The 14458-nt window shown below is 51.9% G+C and overlaps 1 protein-coding gene across 3 annotated transcripts in view; it reads left to right on the top strand.

Annotated features, from left to right (window-relative positions):
• LOC144481683 (putative G-protein coupled receptor 139) overlaps window positions 1-14458 on the top strand; it is a 57052-nt gene continuing 42594 nt past the window's right edge. Inside the window, exons 1-2 of one of the 3 annotated variants that reach the window (XM_078200818.1) lie at window positions 1-157; window positions 3480-3667. The gene's annotated coding sequence lies outside the window, so the exon portion shown is untranslated. Of the gene's footprint in view, window positions 158-3392; window positions 3668-14458 lie in introns of those variants that run through there. The other 2 variants (XM_078200820.1, XM_078200819.1) reach the window with 2 other exon arrangements.

Below are 14458 nucleotides of genomic sequence, written 5' to 3'. Positions count from 1 at the left end.
TCTGAGGCAGCACGTGGAAACTCACAACTTTCTGAGATTGCGTCAGAGGGATATTTACCGACTGGCAGCGAACACTGGAGCGATAAGGACCTTGTGACACACGAGGAGAGAGAGAGAGAGAGATAGAAAGAGAGAGAGATATCGAGAAAGAGAGAGGGTGAGGTCATAGGGTCATACAGCATGGAAACAGGCCCTTCGGCCCAACCAGTCTATGCTGACCATGGCAATCTCCCAGCTCGTCCCAATTGCCCGCGTTTGGCCCATATCCCTCTAATCTTTTCCCATCCTTGTCCTGATCCAAAAGCTTTTTAAATGTTGCCGTTGTACCCGCCCCAACCACTTTCTCTTCGCTCATCGTATCCACACACCACCCTCTGTGTGAAGAAGCTACCCCTCAGTCTTTGAGAAATCTTTCCCCTCTCACCTTTAACCTATGCCCTCTAGTTTTCAATTCCCCCTATCCTGGGAAGAAGACTGTGTGTGTATATCCTATCCATACACGTCATGATTTTACACATCTCAGGAAGATCACCCCTCATTCTCTAATATCCCAAGGAATAAAGTCTTAGCCCAGGCAACCACTCCCTATAACTCAGGCCCGCTAGTCCTGGCAACATCCTGCTAAATCTTCTCTGCACTCTTTCCAGTTTATCATTGTCCAAAGGGATGTGCAGGTTAGGTGGATTGGCCATGCTAAATTGCTCCTTAGTGTCCAAAGATGTGCAGGTTAGGGGGATTGGCCATGCTAAATTGCCCCTTAGTGTCCAAAGATGTGCAGGTTAGGGGGATTGGCCATGCTAAATTGCCCCTTAGTGTCCAAGGATGTGCAGGTTAGGTGGATTGGCCATGCTAAACTGCCCCTTAGTGTCCAAGGATGTGCAGGTTAGGTGGATTGGCCATGCTAAACTGCCTCTTAGTGTCCAAAGATGTGCAGGTTAGGTGGATTGGCCATGCTAAACTGCCCCTTAGTGTCCAAGGATGTGCAGGTTAGGTGGACTGGCCATGCTAAACTGCCCCTTCGTGTCCAAGGATGTGCGGGTTAGGTGGATTGGCCATGCTAAACTGCCCCTTAGTGTCCAAGGATGTGCAGGTTAGGTGGATTGGCCATGCTAAACTGCCCCTTAGTGTCCAAGGATGTGCAGGTTAGGTGGATTGGCCATGGTAAATTGCCCCTTAGTGTCCAAACCTGTACAGATTAGGTGATTGGCCATGCTAAATTGTCCCTTAGCGTCCAAAGATGTGTAGGTTAGGTGGATTGGCCGTGCTAAATTGCCCCTCAGTGTCCAAAGATGTGCAGGTTAGGTGGATTGGCCATGCTAAATTGCCCCTTAGTGTCCAAAGATGTGCAGGTTAGGGGGATTGGCCATGCTAAATTGCCCCTTAGTGTCCAAAGATGTGCAAGTTAGGTGGATTGGCCATTCTAAATTGTCCCTTGGTGTCAAAAGATGCATAGGCTAGGTGGATTGGCCATGCTAAATTGCCCCTTAGTGCCCAAAGATGTGCAGGTTAGGTGGATTGGCCGTGCTAAATTGTCCCTTAGTATCCAAGGATGTGCAGGAGAGGTGGATTGGCCATGCTAAACTATCCCTTAGTGCCCAAAGATGTGCAGGTTAGGTGGATTGGCCATGATAAATTGTCCCTTATTGTCCAAAGATGTGCAGGTTAGGTGGATTGGCCATGCTAAATTGCCCCTTAGTGTCCAAAGATGTGTGGATTAGGTGGATTGGCCATGCTAAATTGCCCCTTAGTGTCCAAAGATGTGTAGGTTAGGGGGATTGGCCATGCTAAATTGCCCCTTAGTGTCCAAAGATGTGTAGGTTAGGTGGATTGGCCATGCTAAATTGCCCCTTAGTGTCCAAAGATGTGTAGGTTAGGGGGATTGGCCATGCTAAATTGCCCCTTAGTGTCCAAAGATGTGTAGGTTAGGGGGATTGGCCATGCTAAATTGCCCCTTAGTGTCCAAAGATGTGTAGGTTAGGGGGATTGGCCATGCTAAATTGCCCCTTAGTGTCCAAAGATGTGTAGGTTAGGGGGATTGGCCATGCTAAATTGCCCCTTAGTGTCCAAAGATGTGCTGGATAAGTCTGTGGGGTTATGGGCACAAGGCTTGGGAAAAATGCTGTGTCAGAGATTCGGTGCAGACTCGATGGGCTGAATGGCCTCTTTCTACATTGTAGAGATTCTATGATTCTATGAAAAGTCGAATGATGATGTTGAAATGATTGTCTTAAAAAAACAATTTAGTTCACTCTTGTCCCTTTCGGGTCGGAAATCTGCTGTCCTTACCCGGTCTGGCCTACATGTGACCCCAGAGCCACAGCAATGTGGGTGACTCTAAAATGCCCAAGTGAGACTCTCAGGGCAATTGGGGACGGGCAGATCCACCGACCCAGCCAGCAACATCTACAGGCCATGAATGAGACTGAGAAAGGGAAAGACAGGGTAAGAATGTGTGAGGGAGAGAGAGAGACAAACTGTACACTAAGAGAAACAGAGGAACACTCGGAGGCCTTGAGAGAGCGTGAGGGACAGAGAGAGAGAGAAACGTGCTCGGGTCACACTATGAAGGGTGAGGGGAGGCGTAGAGTCCCTACAGTGAAGAAGGAGGCCATTCGGCCCATCGAGTCTGCACCGACCACAATCCCAGCCTATTCCCATAACCCCACATATTTACCCTGCCAATCCCCTGACACTAAGAAGCAATTTTAGCACGGCCAATCAACCTAACCCGCACTTCTTTGGAGTGTGGGAGGAAACCGGAGCACCCGGAGGAAACCCACGCAGACACGGGGAGAATGTGCAGACTCCACACAGACAGACAGTGACCCGGATCGTTGGCGTTGTGAGGCAGCAGCGCTAACCACTGTGCCTCCGTGCCGTCCTAACATTACCCCGAGTCTCTGAATTATTAGCCCGGTGACAATACCACTAGGTCAAGACCTCCCCATTTTTAAAAAAAAGTTTATTTATTCGTGTCACAAGCAGGCTTGCATTAACTGTGAAAATCCCCGAGTCGGTACACCCCGGCGCCTGTTCGGGTAACACTGAGGGAGAATTTAGCACGGCTAACGCACCCTAACCTGAACACCTTTTGGACCGTGGGAGGAAACCGGAGGAAACCCACGCAGAGACGGGGAGAACATGCGGACTCTGCACCAGACAGACAGTGACCCAAGCCGGGAATCGAACCTGGCTCCCTGGCGCTGTGAGGCAGCAGTGCCAACCCACTGTGCCACCTGTGCCGCCCCCCCCCCCCCGCCCCCCCCACCACTGGGCAAAATGTCTCGTTGGCTTGCAAGATATCAACCGATCCACCCCACTCAAATTCTCTCCAGTCCTGACTGCAGAGTAGAACGGAGGGCGGGCACAGGGAGGGGGGCGGGGGCCTGAGAGGTGGGTGCCTCATTCACTGGGCGGAGATCTCCAAAAGAAAATGGCAGAGTCACTTTCTGACTGAAAACCGACATGTTTCCCTCCAGCTCTCTCAGATCTCCAGTCAAAAGGAATTCGGAGGGGGCATAGCTTTCCCCTGTCTTCTCTTCCCTGGCGCCCACTGTCCTGGCATGACGGGGCCTGCAACAAAAGAGCAAAGAACAGTACAGCACAGGAACAGGCTCTTCGGCCCTCCAAGCCTGCGCTGATCACGATGCCTGCCTAGACTAAAACCGTACGTACTTACAGAGCCCGTATCCTTCCATTCCCATCCTATTCATGTATTCATCCAGATGCCCCTTAAATGTTGCTATTGTACCCGCTCCCACCACCTCCCCGGGCAGCGCGTTCCAGACATTCACCCCCCCTCTGTGTAAAACACTTACCTCGCACATCTCCTCTAAACTTCTCCCCATGCACCTTAAACCCATGTCCCCGAGTACTTGACTATTCTACTCCAGATAGATTATAAAAATTGGCAAGTCATGCTGCAGCTATACAGAACCTTAGTTAGGCCTCATTTGGAATATAGTGTTCAATTCTGGTCGCCCCACTATCAGAAGGATGTGGCGGCTTTGGAGAGGGTACAGAAGAGGTTTACCAGGATGTTACCTGGTCTGGAGGGCATTAGCTATGAGGAGAGGTTGAAGAAACTCGGTTTGTTCTCATTGGGACGACGGAGGTTGAGTGGCGACCTGATAGAAGTCTACAAGATTCATAGAAGAATGAATCATAGAAACCCTACAGTGCAGAAAGAGGCCATTCGGCCCATCGAGTCTGCACCGACCACAATCCCACCCAGGCCCTATCCCCATATTCCCATATATTTACTTGCTAATCCCTCTAACCTATGCATCCCGGGACACTAAGGGGCAATTTAGCATGGCCAATTAACCTAACCCGCATATCTTTGGACTGTGGGAGGAAACCGGAGCACCCGGAGGAAACCCACGCAGACACGGGGAGAATGTGCAAACTCCACACAGACAGTGACCCAAGCCGGGAATCGAACCCAGGTCCCTGGAGCTGTGAAGCAGCAGTGCTAACCACTGTGCTATCATGCCGCCCCTATTATGAGGAGCACGGACAGAGTGGATAGTCAGAAGCTTTTTCCCCAGGGTGGAAGAGTCAAGGACTAGGGGGCTTAGGTTTTTGATTTTATTTTATTTATTATTGTCACATGTATTGGGATACAGTGAAAAGTATTGTTTCTTGCGCACTGTACAGACAAAGCATACCATTTATAGAGAAGGAAATGAGAGAGTGCAGAATGTAGTGTTACAGTCACAGCTAGGGTGTAGAGAAAGATCAACTTAATATGAGGTAGGTCCATTCAAAAATCTGACGGCAGCAGGGAAGAAGCTGTTCTTGAGTCGGTTGGTACGTGACCACAGACTTTTGTATCTTTTTCCCAACGGAAGAAGGTGGAAGAGAGAATGTCCGGGGTGCGTAATTGTGCCGACTGCTTTTCCCGAGGCAGCGGGAAGTGTAGACAGAGCCAATGGATGGGAGGTTGGTTTGCGTCATGGATTGGGCTACATTCACAACCGTTTACAGTTTCTTGCAGTCTTGGGCAGAGCAGGAACCCATACCAAGCTGTGATACAACCAGAAAGAATGCTTTCTATGGAGCATCTGTAAAAGTTGGTGAGAGTTGTAGCTGACATGCCAAATTTCCTTCGTCTTCTGAGAAAGTAGAGGCGTTGGTGGGGCTTTCCTAACTATAGTATCGGCATGGGGGGGACCAGGACAGGTTGTTGGTGATCTGGACACCTAGAAACTTGAAGCTCTCGACCAATTCTACTTCGTCCCTTCAATATGAGAGATTAAGTTGGTCAGGATTATATTCATTGGAGTTTCGAAGAGTGAGAGGAGATCTCATAGGAACTTATAAAATTCTAACAGGATTAGACAGGGTGGATTCAGAAAGAATGTTCCCGATGGTGGGGGAATCCAGAACTAGGGGGTCATAGTTTGAGGATAAGGGGGTAAACCTTTTAGGACTGAGGTGAGGAGGAATTTCTTCACCCAGAGGGTGGTGAATGTGTGGAATTCACTCCCACAGAAAGTAGTTGAGGCCAAAACGTTGTGTGATTTCAAGAAGAAATTAGATATCGCTCTTGGGGCTAAAGGGAGGAAGGGATATGGGGGGAAGGGGGAATCAGGATATTGAATTAGATGATCAGCCATGATCAAAATGAATGGCGGGGCAGGCTGGAAGGGCCGAATGGCCTCCTCCTGCTTCTAGTTTCTATAACGGGCACCTGATGCCAAAGTTAAGTTAGCAGTCCAGCCGAGGCCATTGAGACTCTGGCAGAGTGCCCCCAAACCTTGCATGCAAAGTGGTACCCAACCCTCACCCTGCTGACCACGCAAAGATAAGGCCACCCCCTCACACCACACAAGATTCAGGGTTATTCTTCCCACCCCCACCACTTGTGCCAACATTGGGGCACCTGCCCCCATCACAGTCTCTGCCACCCCCTCACCCCAATGCGGGAACAGTCCACCCTCAATCAACCATCGCAGGTCATGCTCATCACCGGTGGTGGTGAGGGGGGAATTGCTGAGGAGATCTCAAACAGAGGAGATTCACGGTGGCAGAGTGGGTTAGCACTGTTGCCTCACGGCGCCAGGGACCCGGGTTCGATTCCCGGCTCGGGGTCACTGTCTGTGCGGAGTCAGCATGTTCTCCCCGTGTCTGCGTGGGTTTCCTCCGGGCGCTCTGGTTTCCTCCCACAGTCCAAAGATGTGTGGGTTGGGTGGATTGGCCATGCTAAATTGCCCCTTGGTGTCCAAAGATATGCAGGTTAGGTGGATTGGCCATGCTAAATTGCCCCTTGGTGTCCAAAGATGTGCGGGTTAGGTGGATTGGCCATGCTAAATCGCCCCTTAGTGTCCAAAGATGTGTGGGTTTGGTGGATTGGCCATGCTAAATTGCCCCTTGGTGTCCAAAGATGTGCGGGTTAGGTGGATTGGCCATGCTAAATTGCCCCTTAGTGTCAGGGAACTGACTAAGGTAAATGCATGGGGTTGCGGGGCTGGGTGGGATTATGGACGGTGCAGAACCCGATGGGCCAAATAGTCTCCTTCTGCACTGTTGGGATTCTATGATGCCTTATTCACGTACTCTGCCGCCTTCAGGGATCTGTGGATTAGTGAGGCAAGATGCCTCTGATGGCAGCTGCTTTCCCTGTGGGTGTATCAGGTTCTGAATCATGGGACTGGTTGCCTGTCACTGTGGAACTCAGGGACCAGGATTTGCTAATCGCCTGCGGTGAGGTGGCATTAAGTGTGATCAGAGCTGGAGAGGTCACAGCTTGTCCCGTGACAAAGGTGTTTAAGGATGGGAATGAGTTGCAGGCATGAGAGAGACATCCTAAGCTGGGCCTTGATGACTCACACGACGTGATCAGCCCAGAAGGATCCTCCGATCGGGACGCAATGGGAGCGATCTCACCAAGAAAGGTCCAGGACGGTCGGGAAAACGGGAATGTTTCCGATCCGTCTTTCCGGCGAGGCCATCAGTCACGTCTACTGCACTCTTGCGCAATAATAAAGCCCTCAATGTGATTTCCACCCGTCGGGTGGGTGGGCACTGCCAGCGTGCCAGACTGGCAGCTCCAGGGTGCCCAGTGGGCAGTGCTGTGGGTGCCCAGAGTGCCCTATGCGCAGCGCCACAGTGCCGGGCTGGCAGTGCCGGGGTGTCAGAAGGGCAGCGCCAGGATGCCTGGCTGGCAGTGCCAGGGTGCCCGGTGGGCAGTCCAAGGGTGCCTTGTTGGCAGTGCCAGGATGCCAGGCTGGCAATCCCAGATGCTAGGCTGGCAGTGCAAAGATGCCCGGTGGGCAGTGCCAGAATGCCCAATGGGCAGTGCCAGGGTGCCCGGTGGGCAGCACCAGGATGCCTGATGGGCAGTGTCAGGATGCCCAGTAAGGTGAATGGGCACTGCCAAGGTGCCAGGCTGGCAGTGCCAGAGTGCCCAATGGGCAGTGTTGCAATTGCCCAGTAGGCAGTGCCAGAGTGCCCTGTGTGTCGCGTCAGTGTGCCAGGCTGGCAGTGCCAGGGTGCCAGGCAGGCAGTGCCAAGGTGCCAGGCAGGCAGTGCCAGGGTGGTCAGTGCCAGGGTGTCCAGTGGACCATGCCAGGGTGCTTGGCTGGCAGTGCCAAGGTGCCAGGCAGGCAGTGCCAGGGTGGTCAGTGCCAGGGTGCCCTGTGTGTCGCGTCAGTGTGCCAGGCTGGCAGTGCCAGGGTGCCCTGTGTGTCGCGTCAGTGTGCCAGGCTGGCAGTGCCAGGGTGCCAGGCAGGCAGTGCCAAGGTGCCAGGCAGGCAGTGCCAGGGTGGTCAGTGCCAGGGTGTCCAGTGGACCATGCCAGGGTGCTTGGCTGGCAGTGCCAGTGTGCCAGGCTGGCCATGCAAGGATGCTAGGTGGGCTGTGCCAGGATGCCCAGTGGGCAGTGCCAGGGTGCCAGTGGGCAGTGCCAGTGTGCCCAGTAAGGTGAATGGGCACTGCCAAGGTGCCAGGCTGGCAGTGCCAGAGTGCCCAATGGGCAGTGTTGCAATTGCCTGGTAGGCAGTGCCAGAGTGCCCTGTGCGCAGTGTCAGTGAGCCAGGCTGGCAGTGCCAGGGTGCCTGGTGGGCAGTGCCAGGGTGCCCAGTGGTCAGTGCCAGGGTGTCCGGTGGACTGTGCCAGGGTGCCTGGCTGGCAGTGCCAGTATGCCAGGTTGGCCATGCAAGGATGCTAGGTGGGCAGTGCCAGGATGCCCAGTGGGCAGTGCCAGGATGCCCAGTGGGCAGTGTCAGATTGACCAGTGGGCAGTGCCGAAGAGGAACCACCCCTTGCCCTCAACCTCCCGGTGGGGGCTCAATGGTCTCTGGTTCTACCAGTGAAGATGTGGAGATGCCGGCGTTGGACTGGGGTGAACACAGTAAGAAGTCTCACAACACCAGGTTAAAGTCCAACAGGTTTATTTGGTAGCAAATACCATAAGCTTTCGGAGCGCTGCTCCTTCGTCAGATGGAGTGGAAATGTGCTCTCAAACAGGGCACAGAGACAGAAATCAAGTTACAGAATACTGATTAGAATGCGAATCCCTACAACCAGCCAGATCTTAAAGGTACAGACAATGTGAGTGGAGGGAGCATTAAGCACAGGTTAAAGAGATGTGTATTGTCTCCAGACAGGACAGCCAGTGAGATTCTGCAAGTCCAGGGGGCAAGCTGTGGGGGTTACTGAGAGTGTGACATAAATCCAACATCCCGGTTTAGGCCGTCCTCATGTGTGCGGAACTTGGCTGTCAGTTTCTGCTCAGTGACTCTGCGCTGTCGTGTGTTGTGAAGGCCGCCTTGGAGAACGCTTACTCGAAGATCCAAGGCTGAATGCCCGTGACCGCTGAAGTGCTCCCCCACAGGAAGAGAACAGTCTTGCCTGGTGATTGTCGAGCAGAAACTGAGAGCCAAGTTCCGCACACATGAGGACGGCCTAAACCGGGATGTTGGATTTATGTCACATTATCAGTAACCCCCACAGCTTGCCTCCTGGGCTTGCAGAATCTCACTGGCTGTTCTGTCTGGAGACAATACACATCTCTTTAACCTGTGCTTAATGCTCCCTCCACTCACATTGTCTGTATCTTTAAGACCTGGTTGGTTGTAGAGATTCGCATCCTAATCAGTATTCTGTAACTTGATTTTGTGTCTCTGTGCCCTGTTTGAGAGCACATTTCCACTCCATCTGACGAAGGAGCAGCGCTCTGAAAGCTTATGGTATTTGCTACCAAATAACCCTGTTGGACTTTAACCTGGTGTTGTGAGACTTCTTACTGTGTTCTACCAGTGAACACAGTAAGAAGTTTAACAACACCAGGTTAAAGTCCAACAGGTTTATTTGGTAGCAAAAGCCACACAAGCTTTCGGAGCTGCAAGCCCCTTCTTCAGGTGAGTGGGAACTCTGTTCACAAACAGAGCATATAAAGACACAAACTCAATTTACATGAATAATGGTTGGAATGCGAATACTTACAACTAATCAAGTCTTTAAGAAACAAAACAACATGAGTGGAGAGAGCATCAAGACAGGCTAAAAAGATGTGTATTGTCTCCAGACAAGACAGCCAGTGAAACTCTGTGGGGGTTACAAATAGTGGGACATGAACCCAATATCCCGGTTGAGGCCGTCCTCGTGTGTGCGGAACTTGGCTATCAGTTTCTGCTCAGCGACTCTGCGCTGTCGTGTGTCGCGAAGGCCGCCTTGGAGAACGCTTACCCGAATATCAGAGGCCGAATGCCCGTGACCGCTGAAGTGCTCCCCAACAGGAAGAGAACAGTCTTGCCTGGTGATTGTCGAGCGGTGTTCATTCATCCGTTGTCGTAGCGTCTGCATGGTTTCCCCAATGTACCATGCCTCGGGACATCCTTTCTTGCAGCGTATCAGGTAGACAACGTTGGCCGAGTTGCAAGAGTATGTACCGTGTACCTGGTGGATGGTGTTCTCACGTGAGATGATGGCATCTGTGTCGATGATCCGGCACGTCTTGCAGAGGTTGCTGTGGCAGGGTTGTGTGGTGTCGTGGTCACTGTTCTCCTGAAGGCTGGGTAGTTTGCTGCGGACAATGGCCTGTTTGAGGTTGTGCGGTTGTTTGAAGGCAAGAAGTGGGGGTGTGGGGATGGCCTTGGCGAGATGTTCGTCTTCATCAATGACATGTTGAAGGCTCCGGAGGAGATGCCGTAGCTTCTCCGCTCCGGGGAAGTACTGGACGACGAAGGGTACTCTGTCCACTGTGTCCCGTGTTTGTCTTCTGAGGAGGTCGGTGCGGTTTTTCGCTGTGGCGCGTCGGAACTGTCGATCGATGAGTCGAGTGCCATATCCTGTTCTTATGAGGGCATCTTTCAGCGTCTGGAGGTGTCTGTTGCGATCCTCCTCATCCGAGCAGATCCTGTGTATTCGGAGGGCTTGTCCGTAGGGGATGGCTTCTTTAACGTGTTTAGGGTGGAAGCTGGAGAAGTGGAGCATCGTGAGGTTATCCGTGGGCTTGCGGTACAGTGAGGTGCTGAGGTGACCGTCCTTAATGGAGATGCGTGTGTCCAAGAAAGGACACACGCATTTGCTACCAAATTTTGCTACCAAATAAACCTGTTGGGCTTTAACCTGGTGTTGTTAAACTTCTTACTGTGTTTACCCCAGTCCAACGCCGGCATCTCCACATCATTTCTACCAGTGAAGCCATCATGACCGGTCCCCATTTATGGAGAGAACCCGACCCGGTGAAGCCACAGAGGCAAATGTGCCCGGGACGATCCGGGCTCTGATTCCTTTCAAATATTCTTCAATAATTTATTCTGCCCCGCGCCCGTTTCCAAACGTGTGGGAGGCTGAATGTGCCGGATATCCGGTGCCGGTAAGATCGCGAGAGGCGAGAACTCGGGCTCGAACCTGATTTATCGCGATCTTACCGGCTTGCCCTGCCCCTCGGCCGGTGGGCTACAACAGTAAGATCGCTCCCAATGTGTTCTTAACTTTCCTTTCAGTGTAGCGTCCTGCTGATATGGAGTAATTATTCTTTTTTTTATTCCTTTGTGGGACACGGGCGTCGCTGGCTGGGTCGGCATTTATTGCCTATCCCTAGTTGCCATTGGAGGGCAGTTGAGAGTCAACCTCATTGGCTGTGGCTCTGGAGTCACATGTAGGCCAGACCGGGTAAGGACGGCAGATTTCCTTCCCTAAAGGGAACCAGATGGGTTTTTCCGACAATGGGTCATCAGTAGATTCTTAATTCCAGATATTTTTTTTATTGAATTCAAATTCCACCATCTGCCGTGGCGGGGATTCGAACCCGGGTCCCCCAGAACGTTAGCTGAGTCCCTGGATTAATAGTCTAGCGATAATACCGCTGGCCCATCACCTCCCCTGAGCTGTTCTCATACCCGCAGGAAGGCAGTAGTCAGGAAGAAGGAGATCGCACCCAGAGTGAGGGTTCGGACACAGCCTGTTCCGTCCCATTTTCTGTCCTCTGAAGCTGTCAAGGAACTAATCCAGACCAGGCATCACTTAACCCTCTGCTCATCCTCCAATAGCCCTTCTTAGGTGGTTACCACTGCTGCCTCACAGCGCCAGGGGACCCGGGTTCGATTCCCGGTCACTGTCTGTGCGGAGTCTGCACCTTCTTCCCCCGTGTCTGCGTGGGTTTCCTCCGGGTGCTCCGGTTTCCCCCCGCAGTCCGAAAGACGTGCTGGTTAGGGTGCATTGGCCGTGCTAAATTGCCCCTTAGTGTCAGGGGGGAGACTAGCTCGAGTAAATGCATGGATTTACAGAGAAAGGGCCTGGGTGGGATTGTGGTCGGTGCAGACTCGATGGGCCGAATGGCCTCCTTCTGCACTGTCGGGATTCTATGATTCTTGGATCTGTTCTGACTACCTGGGGAGTGCGGGGGGGGAAGTCGGGGGGGAAGTCGGGGAGGGGGCAGACAGTTTAATGCCGGGAAGACAGTGCAGCACTCCCTCAGTACGACACCTGAGGGTGGGATGTTCCGATCTTGCTCGCCCCGAAACCGGAAAATCCCGCCCGAGGTCAACGGATCTTTCCGTGGTCCGCCCCTCATCCCGCTATGATTCCCGTGGCGGGCAGGGTGGCAGAAATCGCCCCTGAGTGTCGGCCTGGGTTTATTTTATTTATTAGTGTCAAGAGTAAGGCTTACATTAACACTGCAATGAAGTTACTGTGAAAATCCCCTCGTCGCCACACTCCGGCGCCTGTTCGGGTAACACTGAGGGAGAATTTAAGTTTAAAGTTTAGTTTTTAGTGTCACAAGTAGGCTTACATTAACACCGCAATGAAGTTATTGTAAAACACCCTTAGTCGCCACACTCCGGCACCTGTTTGGGTAACACTGAGGGAGAACTTAAGTTTAAAGTTTATTTATTAGTCACTAATAGGCTTACATTAACACCACAATGAAGTTACTGTGAAAATCCCCTAGTCGCCACACTCCGGCGCCTGTTCGGACAACACTGAGGGAGAATTTAGCACGGCCAATGCACCCTAACTGTCTGTGTGGAATTTGCACATTCTCCTCGTGTCTGCGTGGGTTTCCTCCGGGTGCTCCGGTTTCCTCCCACAATCCAAAGATGTGCGGGTTAGGTTGATTGGCCATGCTAAAAATTGCCCCTTAGTGTCCTGAGATGCGTAGATTAGAGGGATTAGTGGGTAAAATATGTAGGGATATGGGGGTAGGGCCTGGGTGGGACTGTGGTCGGTGCAGACTCGATGGGCCGAATGGCCTCTTTCTGTACTGTCGGATTTCTATGATCTTACCAGCACGTCTTTCAGACTATGGGAGGAAACCGGAGCACCCGGAGGAAACCCACACAGACATGGGGAGAATGTGCAGACTCCGCACAGACAGTGACCCAAGCCGGGAATCGAACCCGGGTCCCTGGCGCTGTGAGGCAGCAGTGCTAACCCACTGTGCTGCCCACTGAAGCGGTGTTGGAGGCGTTATTGTGGAACCTGGAATCCCTCCCACTCCGAACGCACTTTGAAAATATTCTAGACCGGCCTGCTAAAGTCAAACGCTTGGAAAAGTAGACAGAGGTGCTTGTGACCTTGTGATTGCCTTAAAGTTTCCCTCTCTCAGGACTGGTATGACTCACATTTATAATCAAACCCCCTCTATCTCTGGCAGTGAGTGGGAACAGAAGCACTGGGCAGGATGCCAACACTATTTGGACATAAACCAGAAGGTTTCTTCATAGAGTCACAGAACAATACAGCACGGAAACAGGTCCTTCAGCCCAACCGCGATGCACTGTCCATGGTGCCCTCCTAGCTAGTCCCAATTGCCCGCATTTGGGCCATAACCCTCTAATCCTTCCCCATCCATGTACTTATCCAACTGCTTTCTAAAAGTTACCATCGTACCCGCCTCACCCACTTTCCCTGGCAGCCTCATTCCATATCCGCACCACCCTCTGAGTGAAGAAGTTGCCCCTCTGGCCCCATTTAAATCCTTCCTCTCTCACTTTAATGGTTTGAGTTACAAGGAGAGGCTGGATAGACTGGGACTTTTTCCCCTGGAGCGTAGGAGGCCGAGGGGTGACCTTATAGAGGTCTATAAAATAATGAGGGGCATGGATTAGCGAGATAGTCAATATCTTTTCCCAAATGTAGGGGAGTCTAAAAACTAGAGGACATAGGTTTAAGGTGAGAGGGGAGAGATACAAAAGGGTCCAGAGGGGGCAATTTTTTCACACAGAGGGTGGTGAGTGTCTGGAACGAGCTGCCAGAGGTAGTAGTAGAGGCGGGTCACTGTCTGTGTGGGTTTCCTCCGGGTGCTCCGGTTTCCTCCCACAGTCCAAAGATGTGCGGGTTAGGTTGATTGGCCAGGTTAAAAATTGTCCCTTAGAGTCCTGGGATGTGTAGGTTAGAGGGATTAGTGGGTAAATATGTGGGGGTAGGGCCTGGGTGGGATTGTGGTCGGTGCAGACTCGATGGGCCGAATGGCCTCCTTCTGCACTGTAGGGTTTCTATGATTCTATGATACAAAAGTGTCCAGAGGGGCAATTTTCTCACACAGAGGGTGGTGAGTGTCTGGAACGAGCTGCCAGAGGTAGTAGTTGAGGCGGGTACAATTTTGTCTTTTAAAAAGCGTTTAGATAGTTACATGGGTAAGATGGGTATAGAGGGATATGGGCCAAATGCGGGCAATTGGGATTAGCTTAGGGGTTCTAAAAAAAAGGGGCGGCATGGACAAGTTGGGCCGAAGGGCCTGTTTCCATGCTGTAAACCTTTATGACTCTATGACTCTATTTCCTCCCCGAAAGGACATTCGTGAACCAGATGAGTTTTTCAGACAATCGACAATGGTTTCATGGTCATCAGTAGATTCTTAATTCCAGATTTATTTTATTGAATTCAAATTCCACCATCTGCCGTGGCGGGGATTCGAACCCGGGTCCCCAGAACATTAGCTGAGTTTCTGGATTAATTGCCTTGTGATAATACTGCTATTATCGCCGTCTATGACGAGAGACTA

Source organism: Mustelus asterias, chromosome 31 (genome assembly GCF_964213995.1).
Source record: "Mustelus asterias chromosome 31, sMusAst1.hap1.1, whole genome shotgun sequence".
Taxonomy (NCBI): Eukaryota; Metazoa; Chordata; class Chondrichthyes; order Carcharhiniformes; family Triakidae; genus Mustelus; species Mustelus asterias.
Note: the sequence above shows the minus strand (reverse complement) of the source record. Positions and strands in the feature narration are given on the sequence as shown.